At 47.2% G+C, this 12,504-nt stretch overlaps 1 protein-coding gene across 2 annotated transcripts in view; it reads left to right on the forward strand.

Annotated features, from left to right (window-relative positions):
* Positions 1 to 372: 372 nt before the first annotated feature.
* The window catches only part of SERPINE2 (serpin family E member 2), a 59,059-nt gene continuing 46,927 nt past the window's right edge, over positions 373 to 12,504 (forward strand). Inside the window, exon 1 of one of the 2 annotated variants that reach the window (XM_045559102.1) lies at positions 373 to 552. The gene's annotated coding sequence lies outside the window, so the exon portion shown is untranslated. The remainder of the gene's footprint in view (positions 553 to 12,504) is intronic. The other variant, XM_045559103.1, reaches the window with a different exon arrangement.

Below are 12,504 nucleotides of genomic sequence, written 5' to 3' on the forward strand. Positions count from 1 at the left end.
GACTTGTCCTGCGTCTTAGGGACGCGCCACGAGCCCTTATATCCCCCCAGCAACCCCCCACGCACCCATCCAGGCGACCCACGTGCAGCTCGGCCCCGGCTGGCCCGCACCTCGGGATCGGCGCGTCTCCCAGGCGCTTTCCGGGCGCTGCCCCACGACGGGGACCCCTGGGGGGCACGATCCGGGAGGCCGCGGGCGGAGCGGGGGCGTCCCGGAGTGCGGGCGCGGGGACGCGGCGGCCCGCTGGCACACAAAGGAGGCGGCGGGAAGGCGGGGCGGGGCGGACCGGGGGCGGGGGCGGCAGGAAGGGGCGGGGGCCCGCGCGGCGCCGCCGATAAAGCCCCCGCCGCCGCGGCCGCCCAGCTCGCGCTGTGGGGCTGTCCGGGCTGCGCGGCGTCTGCAGGCGCCACCGCCGCCTCTCTCCCTGCCCTGACCCTCCCGGCCGCCGCCGCCGCTCTCCCTCCCGCGGCTCGCCCGCCCCGCCGAGACCCGGCTCCGGCTCCGGCCGCGCCGCCCTCCGCGGCCGCCACCTGGGGATCCGAGCGCCGAGCGGTGAGTACGCGCTGCGCGGTCCCCGGCGCGGGAGGGGCGCGGCCGGCCCTGCCCCCGGCGCGGGGGACGGTCCCCGGGGCTCCGCGCGCCGCCCGCTCCGCACCGCGACCTTGCGCCCGGCCCGGAGGCTGCGGGGCGAGCGGGACCCGGGGCGCCGACGTCGAGGCGGAGGGAACTTTCTCAGCTTCCCCCTGGCTGCCGCGGCCAAGGCTGGGTGCGCGCCGGGCTCATCGGTCCCGCCCGCTGGGCACCCCGGGTGGGACTCGAGCAGGGCAAGCCGGGGCGCGCCGGCTGGGGTGTCCAGATGTGCCCACACCTGGGAGCCCCGGGGCCAGCCGAGAGAGTCCCCGAGGCCGGCGTGGCCTCTGTCTGTCCATCCGAGCTGGCGCCCATGACCCTGAACCTGAGCTACCCAGCTACTCGCGGGCGTCCCCTGCCCCGTACTTTGCCTGTGTGGCGCCGGACACGGAAAGACAAACGGACTCTTCCTTGTTACCTCGGCCTGAGCAGGGTGGAGGTGAGCAGTGGTTTGGAGGAGACCCCTTAAATTGGCCTTTGGCAACCGTTTTAACCCTATTGAGCAGGTCTTTGCTATTTTCATCATCTGTAGAAATGCAAGTTGTGAGGCTGCTTAGTGACTACAGGTAAAGTGAAAGTACAGTACTCAGAAATTCTGGGCGAAATTAGGCGTTTAATTTGCCCACAAACTGAGCAGAGAGGGAAGGCTTCTATTACATAAGACAGCACTCCACCTTCAGGTACTGTGGAAGATGCTGTTGATGGTTTTGGTGTTTTAATGAACGAAACACAGTCTTTGTGTGTGTGTGTGGAGAAATCTCAGATGCTACTGCGTCTTGCTTTGACTACTTTGCAGAGAACGTTCTTATATTTAGCATCAACATAAAAAGGTGTTTGAAGGTTTAGCTTTCTCTTTCAAGCTAGAAAGCAGTTTACTTCTCTGAACTGTTCTGGAACAATTTATGTGATAATTTTGTACTTTGGAGATTTTATATCAAAAGTTGAACACAGAGAGCTGGAAGAAATGTCAACATTGCTAATCTGTGCATCCTAAACCACACTTTGAAAATTCAGGGTACTATCTGCATATCTAAATAAGTAATTATTTGCTGTTTGAGATACTTCATTAAAGTTTTTGGCTATGCAAATGAAAGTGCTAGCCTAAATCATCTGAGGTTTCTTTGAACACCCAAGTCTTGATTCTTTATTCAAATAATGTTTGAAAATACTGTACAGTGCAGGGCAATTACTGAAGGTCATGAAAATGTCATCCATCTTTTATTCTAAACACAAAACTGATCTATGCAGAAAATTTCTACCTCCCGTGAACTTCACATGTTAGTATAATTTTAAAATTACTTAGTCTCCAAAGGACATTAATTTTCAGTCCCTCACATGGGGATTAAATAGTAGTCAGAGACTGTTGGAGGTGGTAGAGTTGGAAATGGGGTGGTGACCTGGCTAGGTCCTTGGCTCCACCTCCATGTTGCCATCTCTTCCAGCCATTCCTTCTCCCACAGCATGGGGACCTTGGCTCATGGCTTTTTTCTCCTCCTCTTGTCCCAAAGTCTGTGTGGGGGATCTAGAGTCTAGATTCTCACTTCCTTGATCATCTCAAATCCAGTGGCCTCCACCCACTCCAGCTATTAAGTCCTCTACATCCAAGTCTCACTGTCTCCCAGAGATGCTCAACTTCTCTTATTTATTTATGTATTTATTTTTTGAGACAGAGTCTCACTCTGTCTCCCCAGCTAGAGTGCAGTGACATCATCACAGTTCACTGCAACCTCCAATTCCTGGGCACAGGCAATCTCCTGCCTCAGCGTACTGAGTAGCTGGGACTACAGGCGTGTGCCACCACACCCAGCTAATTTTTTTTTCTATTTTTAGTAGAGACAGAGTCTTGCTCTTGCTCAGGCTGGTCTCCAACTCCTGAGCTCAAGCAATCCTCCAGCCTTGGCCTCCCAGAGTGTTAGGATTACAGGCGTGAGCCACTGTGCCTGACTTGATGCTCAACTTCTGAAATCAGAAACTTTAGTATATTAGTGTCTCCATCCCACAAGCTCCTTCTTTTCTGGTTGCAAACTGAGATTTTCATTGTGATCTTCAACACAAGAGATCTCTAAGCTTCAGGTTTGCTAGGTGACTTCATAGCCCTCTCAATCAAGAAAACAGAGGTCACCAGGGTCTTTTTTTGTCCTATCCCCTCTCCCCCTACAAACTTTTCCGTATTTACCCAGGCATCCAATAAATCTTCTTAAGCATCTGCTGTGTGAGGGTACTTTGCTAGGTCCTCATGTAGGGTACATGTAGCAGATCCTCACTTTTTTGGAACTGTCATTCTTGTGAGAGAAAACAGACAAAAAGCAAACATAAATATATTATAAAATGTATGATAAAAAATGAATAGGGTAGAATGATAGAAGGAAAGTCACGTTGGTTGGGGAACTTAGGGAAGTTTAGAGAGAAAACCTCCTTGTGGCAGTGACTAATGTCTCCAGCTGTGTCCTGAGTCACAGTGCCTCCCTTTCCTCAGGAATCTCCCTCCCTTCTCTCATTTTATCTGCAGTCTCTCCCTAGGAACTCTTTTCTTTTTTAGCAGTATTTTTTAAATGCCTTAACCTCCCTTGTCCCTGCATCCCCAGCTCACCTGTAGTAACCACCACGTCTCCCCAGGCTTCTCGCATTGGTCTCCCCTTCCTGCTCTGTTCTCTGCCAGCTGGCCAGGGTCTCCCCAAAGCAGAAGACCCCATGATTTCCTGAACAAGCCATCTTCTAGGTACTCACCAGACCTCTCTGCGGCATTTGATGAGGCTCTTTCATTCCTTTCTGGTGCTTTTTTCCTCCCTAGTTGCCATCTTCTGGTTTTCCTTCTTCCTCCCTGGCATCTCTGCTGCTTCCCGGGGTTACCCAGGTTCTGTTCTCAGCCCTCTTCTGCTGTCTGTAGAGTCTTTGGGTGGATCACGTTTCCACAGCTTCCACTATCACCACTATGAAGTGAGTCCCAGATTGGTGTCCCAGTTAAGAGCATTGTCGTGTATTCCAACCGGTTACCTGCAGTCTATTGTACGTATCCATGTCCTTTAGGCAAGAAAACCCAAGATAAGTCTAGAACTGATTTTAGCTTTCACTGCCCACCTTATATCCGCTTCATTATTACCAGAGATTAGTCTCTGGGTTTTTTTTTTTTTTTTTTTTTGGGCAGTGGCTCCATCATCCACCGAGGTGTTAGAGCAGGAGCTTCACATTGGCGCCGGGCTCCTGCACTCCCCGCACCCAGACAGTTGCCAGCTCCAGTTGCTTCTCCATAGCGTGAACTCCCGTAAACCTCCGCCACAGTCATGCAGAGTCCAGGGTGGTAAAATGGTGGCCAATGTGCCACTTCCAGCTGGCAGATGTGTTGTTGGCTGAACAAAGTATGCAAAAATTGAGGTAATATTTAGGAATCTGAAGATGTCACTTGGATTAATAGTTTCTTTGAAAAGTTAGAAGACCTGGAATAAGAGGCATATGTTCCCGTGTGGCCACACTCGCCGGTGCCGAGTTTCCAATACCTGTCCCTGCTGGAGGCTGGTTACGTTCTGGGCCCCCCTGGCCCCGTGGCCCTCACTTACAGTAGCTTCTGGCTCCCATGGACTTCGGAGCTAGCGACTCTAGGCTGAGACGACCATTGGCCTGGGAATCTGGCGTCCCTTCTAATTGCCTTTCACGTTATTGCTGGTGTGACTTCAGCCCCCCACATTCCAATCTGCTTGTGTCTTTCCCGATAAAAATACAGTGCCTCCTTCTTGATTTGGGGATAAACCCCGACTCTGAAGGAGTGGTGATGTCACATCACAGGCTGGGGATCTCAGATTGAAAGGTGAGCTCTTTGTTGTCTCTATACCACGTTGCACCTGAGTGTCTCAAGGTGCTTTTGAACTTTGTAGGGTGGTTAATACAGAATTCTAGTGCTAGCTCACCTGCATCAAGACTGCAGCCTCTGCTGTTTACAAACCATTTCCACAGACCTCCCCACCACCACCTCCACCTCCTCACAGCCCCCCTGGGTGGAGATGGGACCGGTCAGTTCCACAGTGCAGACAGCAGTGGCGAGTCTGTACATAGGGAGGCACAGGCTGCCCCAGGAGCCCTCAGCCCTTGGGACAGGGAGGGCCCTGTTTCACACGTGGTGCTGAGAGTCATACAGCGTCTTCCCAAGGTCACTCTGCTGCCTTTGGACAGTGCTGGCCCAGAACTTAAGGTCCTCTTAGCACGAAGCTGGGGAACTTTCCACAGCATTACATGGGCTTACCAGGCTGTGGCCATTTGTAATGACCTGACAAAGTTGAAGCTTTCTTCAACCCCTTCCTACCTCCCGGCCTTGTCTCCTTTCTGAAACTTTATTTTCCTGCAAGCTGAACTTCCTGTAGACTCCGTGTACCGTGGGTGTACCGTGGTGCTACCCGGTGCCTCCTCACCTTTGCTCCTGCAGTACCTCTGCCTGCAGTTGTCTTTCTCCCACGGCATTCATTGTCGAGCTCATTTTCCCTTTTTCAAGACTAGTATCACCTGTTCTGAAAAGTCCTTCCTGACAGTCACTACCCCCAGCCCTCTGGGGCACATGTGCAGTGTGTACACACATGTACCACCTACCCCCTGTGGCATGGGTGCAGTGTGCACACGCATGTACCACCTACCCTGTGCATACCTCTGTGATGGCAGTTTGTGTGTTACAGCAACATGCTCTACCCGCTAGACTCTAAGCTTCATGAAGACGTGCCTGTGTTTTAGTCTTATTTGCACCAGCAACAGTGTGACCCAAAGGCATTTAACAGACATTTGAACTAAACCATATCTGCATTAGTTTACTGCATGCTTTATGGAAGAGTGCATGTATTTCAGGCTTAAGGGGGAGGTATCTCCCCCACCCTCTACATCTGGTTTCGATACTTTCAAATTTAATGTATGTGTCAATACTTTAAAATATTTTGGTCAACGCTGTCTTTTGAGATAACTCATTACTTAGAAAAAAACAGAAGTCTAATACAGAAGTGCTTCTGTGCCTGTGTTCACTTCAGTTATCCTTATCTGAATCTTTTTTTGGCTTGGTTCGGTCTTCCTTGAAGTCTGTTGGCTTGGCTACAATCTGCATTTCATGGTTTGTACAAAGTAGGATGCTTTTTGGTTTTATTTCCATTAACCTTCTTAGTGATAGTGAGATCTGACCTCTTGGTGACCCTTTTTAAGTTTTTTTGTTTGTTTGTTTGTTTTTTCCCATGGTAGTTTTTCAGCTAATATCTTCAGCTACATTTGGTGGAAAGAGCAGGGTGAAAGAGGGCGCCACCAGCAATCTGTATAGTTAACCATCTAGAACTCAGTTTCCTTGTCTATACAATGGGTATGTTGAAATAAATGATCTCAAGGTGTCTTATTTTTAAAAACCTATGATTTCTTGGCTAACTTTCTGATCCAGTTTTCTCATAAGTGTCAAGTCTTGATGAGATTTTTTTCTTAAATGCATTATTATGTGCTTTTTGTACTGTGAGATTCTGTCTCTCTCTCATTTAAAAGCCTGTAAAATCATTCTGTGTTAGTACTCAGAGCACTGTGGGCCAAAATGAAGATTTAGTTTGTATTCCCACTTAGACGCATTTATAAAAATGTTAAATAAATTGGGTCCCATCTACTTGGATCTTCTTTGTAAACCTGTTCTCCACTCATAAATGTGCCCATCTTCTCTTCCTGAACCGTCTCTCCTCGTGAAGAGGTTGCATGCCTGATCTGAAAATCAATGTTGGGTTTTAAAAAAATACTCTTAGGTGCAGAATGGAGTCAAAGGCAGTAAACTACATCTTTAGGTTATGTCTTATCTCTAAGTTCCCAATTTGTCTAAGAACACGAAAAGATTAGTACTGTTTTGTTTCTTTTTTGAGAAGCACTACCTTTCATCCAACAGGCCAAGTCTATTTCCACAGTCAGTGAGTCTCGTCTTTATTCTGCTGTTAGATTTCTGGGTCTGGCCGTAAGCCCAGTCCAGAGAAGTTGGCATCCCCTCTGGGGTTCTTTTTGTGTATGGGGTGGCCACTGAGCCTAAGCAATCCTCTGACTATTTGTAATTTCATTTGTGTGTTTTGACAAATATGTCCCCTCTTTCATCCTCAGAGTCCTCCAAAGGTTGAGGTGGACACCCTAGTTCAAGATCAGATCGGGAGCACTCAGGCTTCTAGTTCAACTGCAGACTCTGCCCTTTGCTTCAGAAGATCATTTGAGAATTAGAAGCCACTGTGCCTTTCCATTTCTATCAGTTAATTTTTAGGAGAAAGATAATATGGAGGAGATCTTTAATGTAAAAGAAAAAATATCCTGTGAAGAGGCAGAAAGGATTTCTCGCAGTGGCTGCAAATCTTGGTAAATACACTTTGCTGCTGTAACCCCCCAACACCCCAGTGAAAACTCCGGTAACCTGGGGAATTTCTCTTGAGAGCATACCGAAAATAGCATCAGTGCTGTCTCCCCCGCTTTCTCCCTCTGTGTAGTGCCAGAAAATATGGCTATTATAGAAAAAAATAACCACTTGTTTTTATCCTGAGTTCTTATGGACCAGATCTTGAAAGTGGGTGTGGGTATGTGAGAGAGTTTAATGCCAAATAGGAAGCCCACTCGAAATGAATCAGGTGACTACAAATAAAAATAGATACTTATTTCTTTCTTTGGGGAAAGTGCTATATAAATAATGGCAATGTTTGCTTCGTCTCCTAAGATCCCTTTTTCTCCTGCATATTTAAAATAAGAAATCCACTTAAGAGGAAGTTACTTTTATTGAGGATTTGGTCACTGTGCAGATTATAAGAACTATTAACTACTGTGTTATCTTTTGCTTACAAGTGCAGAAACCCAAATCAAAATAACTCAGACAGAAACCAGGGGAGAGCTGTTGCTTACATTGCCCACCCCCAGGCATGGCAGAGGTAGCTCTGGCCAAAGACTGGGGGCCTTGAGACTTTCTTCTGTCCCTCCTGGTCTCTTAACTCTGCTTCTCTCTGCTGATTGCCATGACTGCAGGTAGCTCCAGCCTCCTAAGCTGAGAGGAAAGAGGGTCTTCCCTGCCAGTTCTAGTTGGGAGAATCCTAGGGAGGAATTCTGATTGGCTCAGTTTTGGCCACATGTCCTTCCTGGTACCAGTGGCTATGGCTGGGTGAATGGGGTGCTGTGATTGGCTGAGGCAGAGTCACATGTTCAGCCCTGTGGTCAGGTGTGAGGGTGTATTGAGAAGGGTGTCCGGGGTAGGCAAGTTACCCAACCGCCATTGGTTTTCAGTTTTCCATTGACAGAGGCTCTGCGTGGTCTCCTTGAGCCTCATGCCTGCCTCTCGCATAGATATTAATATCATTCCCGCCCCTACAGCTGGGAAAGAAGAGTGTAGAGGAACTAAAGTGTCCACGGTCCTACAGCCTGTGTGTCCTGGTCACAGGGCCTGGGGGTGTCAATGCCAGAGCCTGGAGCCAGGTCTGTAAATGTGGGAACGATGAGCGGGTACCAGGGATTGCTGAAGGTTTATATCCCATCAATATTTATACCTTCTCAAAAAGAAATTCCTGTCAAACCACACACCTTCCTTTAGTAACACCACCAAAACACATGAGATGGAAGAGGCCAATCTTTTTGTGTCATGTCTGGAGTAATGTTTTTATGCCTTTTGCACCTCCCTCCCCATTTTGTTCCTTAGACACCTTTTTCTGGGCTTGAAATCTAAAATTAGTACTGACCTTTGGAGTGAGAAGGTAGAGTGCATTTATACGGATTTCAAGGGAATAACAGGCTAGCTGTATAGAACTCAATAGAACCAAAGAACAGGTGCGGAATGGTTTCTAAAAGATGCCTAATTGAACTTTGTTTAGGATTTAGCTCTTCTTTTTTCTAAAGTTTATAGTATTAGCTTTATTTCAAAATATGTCACTTCTGAATAGTAGTGATTTCCTCCTTTTCCTCCATAGAATAGTAATGAGTGGGGGGAATTTGGAGGCCAGCTGGGTTTGGTTTGAGTCTGTCAGTTACAAGTTGCAGGCTATGAGCCATAGCTCAATTTCTTAACTTCTCCAAGCTTCAGTTTCTTCATCTGCGAGTTAGGCAGAAAGGTAACCACCCTGTAAGTGTTGTGAGGATAAAAAGGAAGGTATACCTTAGGTGCTGAGCACAGTGGCAGGAATGGAACTGATTTTTGGCACACAGGTGGCCGTGGTGCTAGCTTTTATTTGTCACAGTAGTACAGGTGAGTACTTAACTTCCTCGAGACTCATGTTTTCATTGTGTCTTTGACTGGGTGAATGAGCGGCTTGCTCTGTGTGTTTGCGTGCTATGTTTCTGCACCCCTTTCCTGTAACACTCTCAGTGGGCACTTCTTCCCCGTGATCCGCTGGTCATCTGTCCTTCCTGGAGGCTTCAGGCTCTTGTGCACTGGCCACGAAGCAAAGGATGGCTGATGCATGAAATAACCTCCCTCCAACTCCAGCCTTGCATTTGGGAGGAAATGTAAACGGCCCTGTTACCAGGAGGTTTTTCTAGGGGCATATTGCAGGTAGCCCTGTTACAGTGGGTGTTTTTTTCCCCCTAGGTTAGTTGTGAAGAATGAATAAATGTCTATATAGTAGGAAGAATAATCTATTTCTTTGGTCCCCAACTCCCAGGCTGCAGGTACCGGTCAGCAGCCTGTTAAAACACACACACACACGTCCATGGAAAAATTATCTTCCGTGAAACCGGTCCCTGGTACCAAGAAGGTTGAGGAGCTCTGATTTGGTTTAGTATTTAGGTCTTTGCATGGGTAGCATCCAGACACTTCTCCTTTCATTCTTTTTTTTTTTTTCAGACTGTGACACAGTCATTCTACTATGTCTGATGATGTTCAGATACCCAAAAATAACCATTTTAAACACTTGCTGAATGTATTTAAAACACATGGTCATTTAATTACGATTTTATTCCTTTGATATGCAAAAGAGTTCTAAGAATGTGGAATTAACCTTAGCAAACATTCCCAGATAAGAAGTGTGTTTTCTGCTACCATTGATATGATTTGGGCGGATTTCTCTGGCATATATCCACTTGAGACTTTGTACAGTCTGAACATGTGCCCACACCTGAACTGTTGCTTTGTGAGGCGGGAGATGCCAGGGAGATTCTGTGTGATGACTTTATTTTAAAGAGAATTTTCTTTCTGAACATGTGGATTTTCTCTCTGAAATTAATTTACTAGAAGACTCAAATCATCTTATGCCAAATCTGTGGTAATTTCTAACATATTAGTTAAAATAGCAATTTGGAGGATTGGCTGAAGATGCCAAAGTATTCATAATAAACCTGTTCTTGTGCAGCAGGGTGGTAAATCATGAATATCAAAGTGCTGATCATACTAATGTAAATTAATTTAGCATAATTGAAGGTATGAAGACAGAGTTGTTCCCATGTATATATGTCACTTAGTAGCCTACAGTTTCTTTGCATAGGATAAGTACATTTTTTACATGTATGGTGGCAGAATTATATATTTTTTTTGTTTGTTTATTTATTTTTTTTTTTGAGACAGAGCCTCATTCTGTTGCCCTGGGTAGAGTGTAGTGGCATCATCATAACTCACTGCAACCTCAAACTCCTGGGTTCAAGCAGTCCTCTTACCTCAGCCTCCCTAGAAGCTGGGACTACAGGCACGTGCCACCACGCCTGGCTAATTTTTCTATTTTTAGTAGAGATGGGGTCTCGCTCTTGCTCAGGCTGGTCTTGACCTCCTGAGCTCAAGTGGTCCTCCCGCCTCAACCTCCCAGAGTGCTAGGATTACAGACATGAGCCACCATGTCCGGCCAAATTTATGCTTTTGTACTGCTCTCTACCTTGTGTTCTAGTTGTGTATGTATCTTATCTGACCCAGTAGGAACCTTCAAGTCTACCTTATTCTTTCGGGCTCCTTCTACCATACCTGGCACAGAAGTGCCCAAAAGATGCTTCAAAGGGGAGAGAAAGAAATGAAAAATTATGAATCATCAGTATGTCAAGTACTGTTAGGCATATTTTATACAAGATCTTGTTGAATCCTACTAACTCTTATAGGTAGAAATTAGTCCTAGTTTAAAGGTGAGAAAGCTGTGATTCAAGGTGTAGAACAACTGCTCAGATTCCCACTGGTGGGATATAGACTCCAGGTCTATGTGTCTCCATGGTAGACATTTCAGTCCTGAAACATTATTTTCAATGAATGACTGAGGCTGAGCAACAACACAAGGCCCCACCGATTAAAGGTCGGAACATTGCTGGACAGAGGATGAGTTTGGCAGTCAGATGAACTTGGGTTTAACCCTAGCTCCACACTTAGTAGTTGTTTGGCCTTAGGTGCAATACTCCACTCTCTGTGCTGCATTTCCATAGCGAGAGAATAGAGGTGGTGAGGACATTGCCCTCCTTGCAGAGGAAGAGTGTACTGTCCCTCACTCACAGGCAGGGAAACAACAAATACAGTGACTTAAGTCACGTGTCAAGGTCAGAGCTGTGGCAGGTTGAGAATTCCTGTCTCTGACGGCTATCACCTGTGCCAAGTCCTGGTTCATTGTGGCAGCAGAACTGCCATCACCTGCCACTCACACCCGATTAGCCCACAGAGGACCCCACTAACTCAGTGGCCCTCCCCACCCATCCCCTTGGGCCACATGGCTGATTCATGTCCCCTTTTCTCTGTCGTGTTTTCTCCCTTCACTCCCATGTTCTCAAGGAAGATTCTTACCAGAGAGCAGAGAGATTCCCGCAAGACTCGCTCTCGATGTATCTGCCCCGCACGGGACTTCAGGGGAACTGAAGGTCACAGCGCTATTGTGTTTGGGTGGCAGGCAGCTCAGAGCTAGCCTTTGAGCACTTACTCTGCGATAGGTTCTTGGAGGGGCACAGAAATACCTACGAAACAGGTCAACCTTGGAGGGGCTTGTCTATTTAGGTAGAAAGGGCATTTCTGTGATACTCTAACAAATTCAAGGTCGTCTAGACCAGTAGCATACCATAGTGGGGAGGAGAGGCAATCGGGATGCATTGTCTTTAGAGGATTTAAAAGTAATAATGAAATTGCCTTAGAATTGATTTACTTTTTATTATCATCATGCACCATAGTGATAAAATATTTCTCCACTGGAGCCAACGAGTTCTGCCACTCCCACCCTGTCCCTAATTCCTGTACTAGGTCAATAATCAACTGCCTAAATGAGCGCTACTAATGAGGTGTTTGGGAGGTCAAGCTGGCAGTGGTCAGTGAGGACTGAATTGTTGGGGAAGGCTGCACAGGAGTCCTTTCCCCGCCCTCTTGGTCATGACAAGACACCTGGAGAGCAGTCTGTCACCCTGAGGGCTGGAGCTGATGCCCAAGTGAGCCGTGGGCTGGGAAGGTGCTTTCTGTGCATTGCCATGCTGACGCCTCAGCGGCCCAAGACAGTTCTGCAGATGAGGAACAGGGGCAAGTGACAGGACGTCCAGGTCTTGATGTCCTCCTGTGTGAGCTGAGGGTAGTAATGCCCAGTTTCCAGGTGGCTGGCAGGAGGCTCAGTACTGCTAATGCCAAGCCTTGCACAAAGAGAAGGGACTTAAATGTCAGTTACTACTCATGATAATATGCACCAGAGGACAGTCTCTGTGCACAAGCGTGAATGTCTAGATAACCCTCATGGGTAATACAGTCCTTATTGTTTTCTTTTACTTAACTCTCCACAAAATCTTTTTTAACCCTAAACTTTGCAGAATTGGCATTTATTGATTTGTGTCAGTTAAGAGTTGGCTGGTTATTCTCTCACATGCTCTCTATGGCTGAATAAAAGCAGATAACTCTTTCACAAAGGGGAGATTAGTTCCCTTAAAAAGAAGCTGAAAGTTTTAATGGACAGCTGTGGAAAGGTGTGAAGCATTACTCACGTGTAACTTTTACTT

This window comes from Lemur catta, chromosome 8 (assembly GCF_020740605.2).
Source record: "Lemur catta isolate mLemCat1 chromosome 8, mLemCat1.pri, whole genome shotgun sequence".
Classification (NCBI taxonomy): domain Eukaryota; kingdom Metazoa; phylum Chordata; class Mammalia; order Primates; family Lemuridae; genus Lemur; species Lemur catta.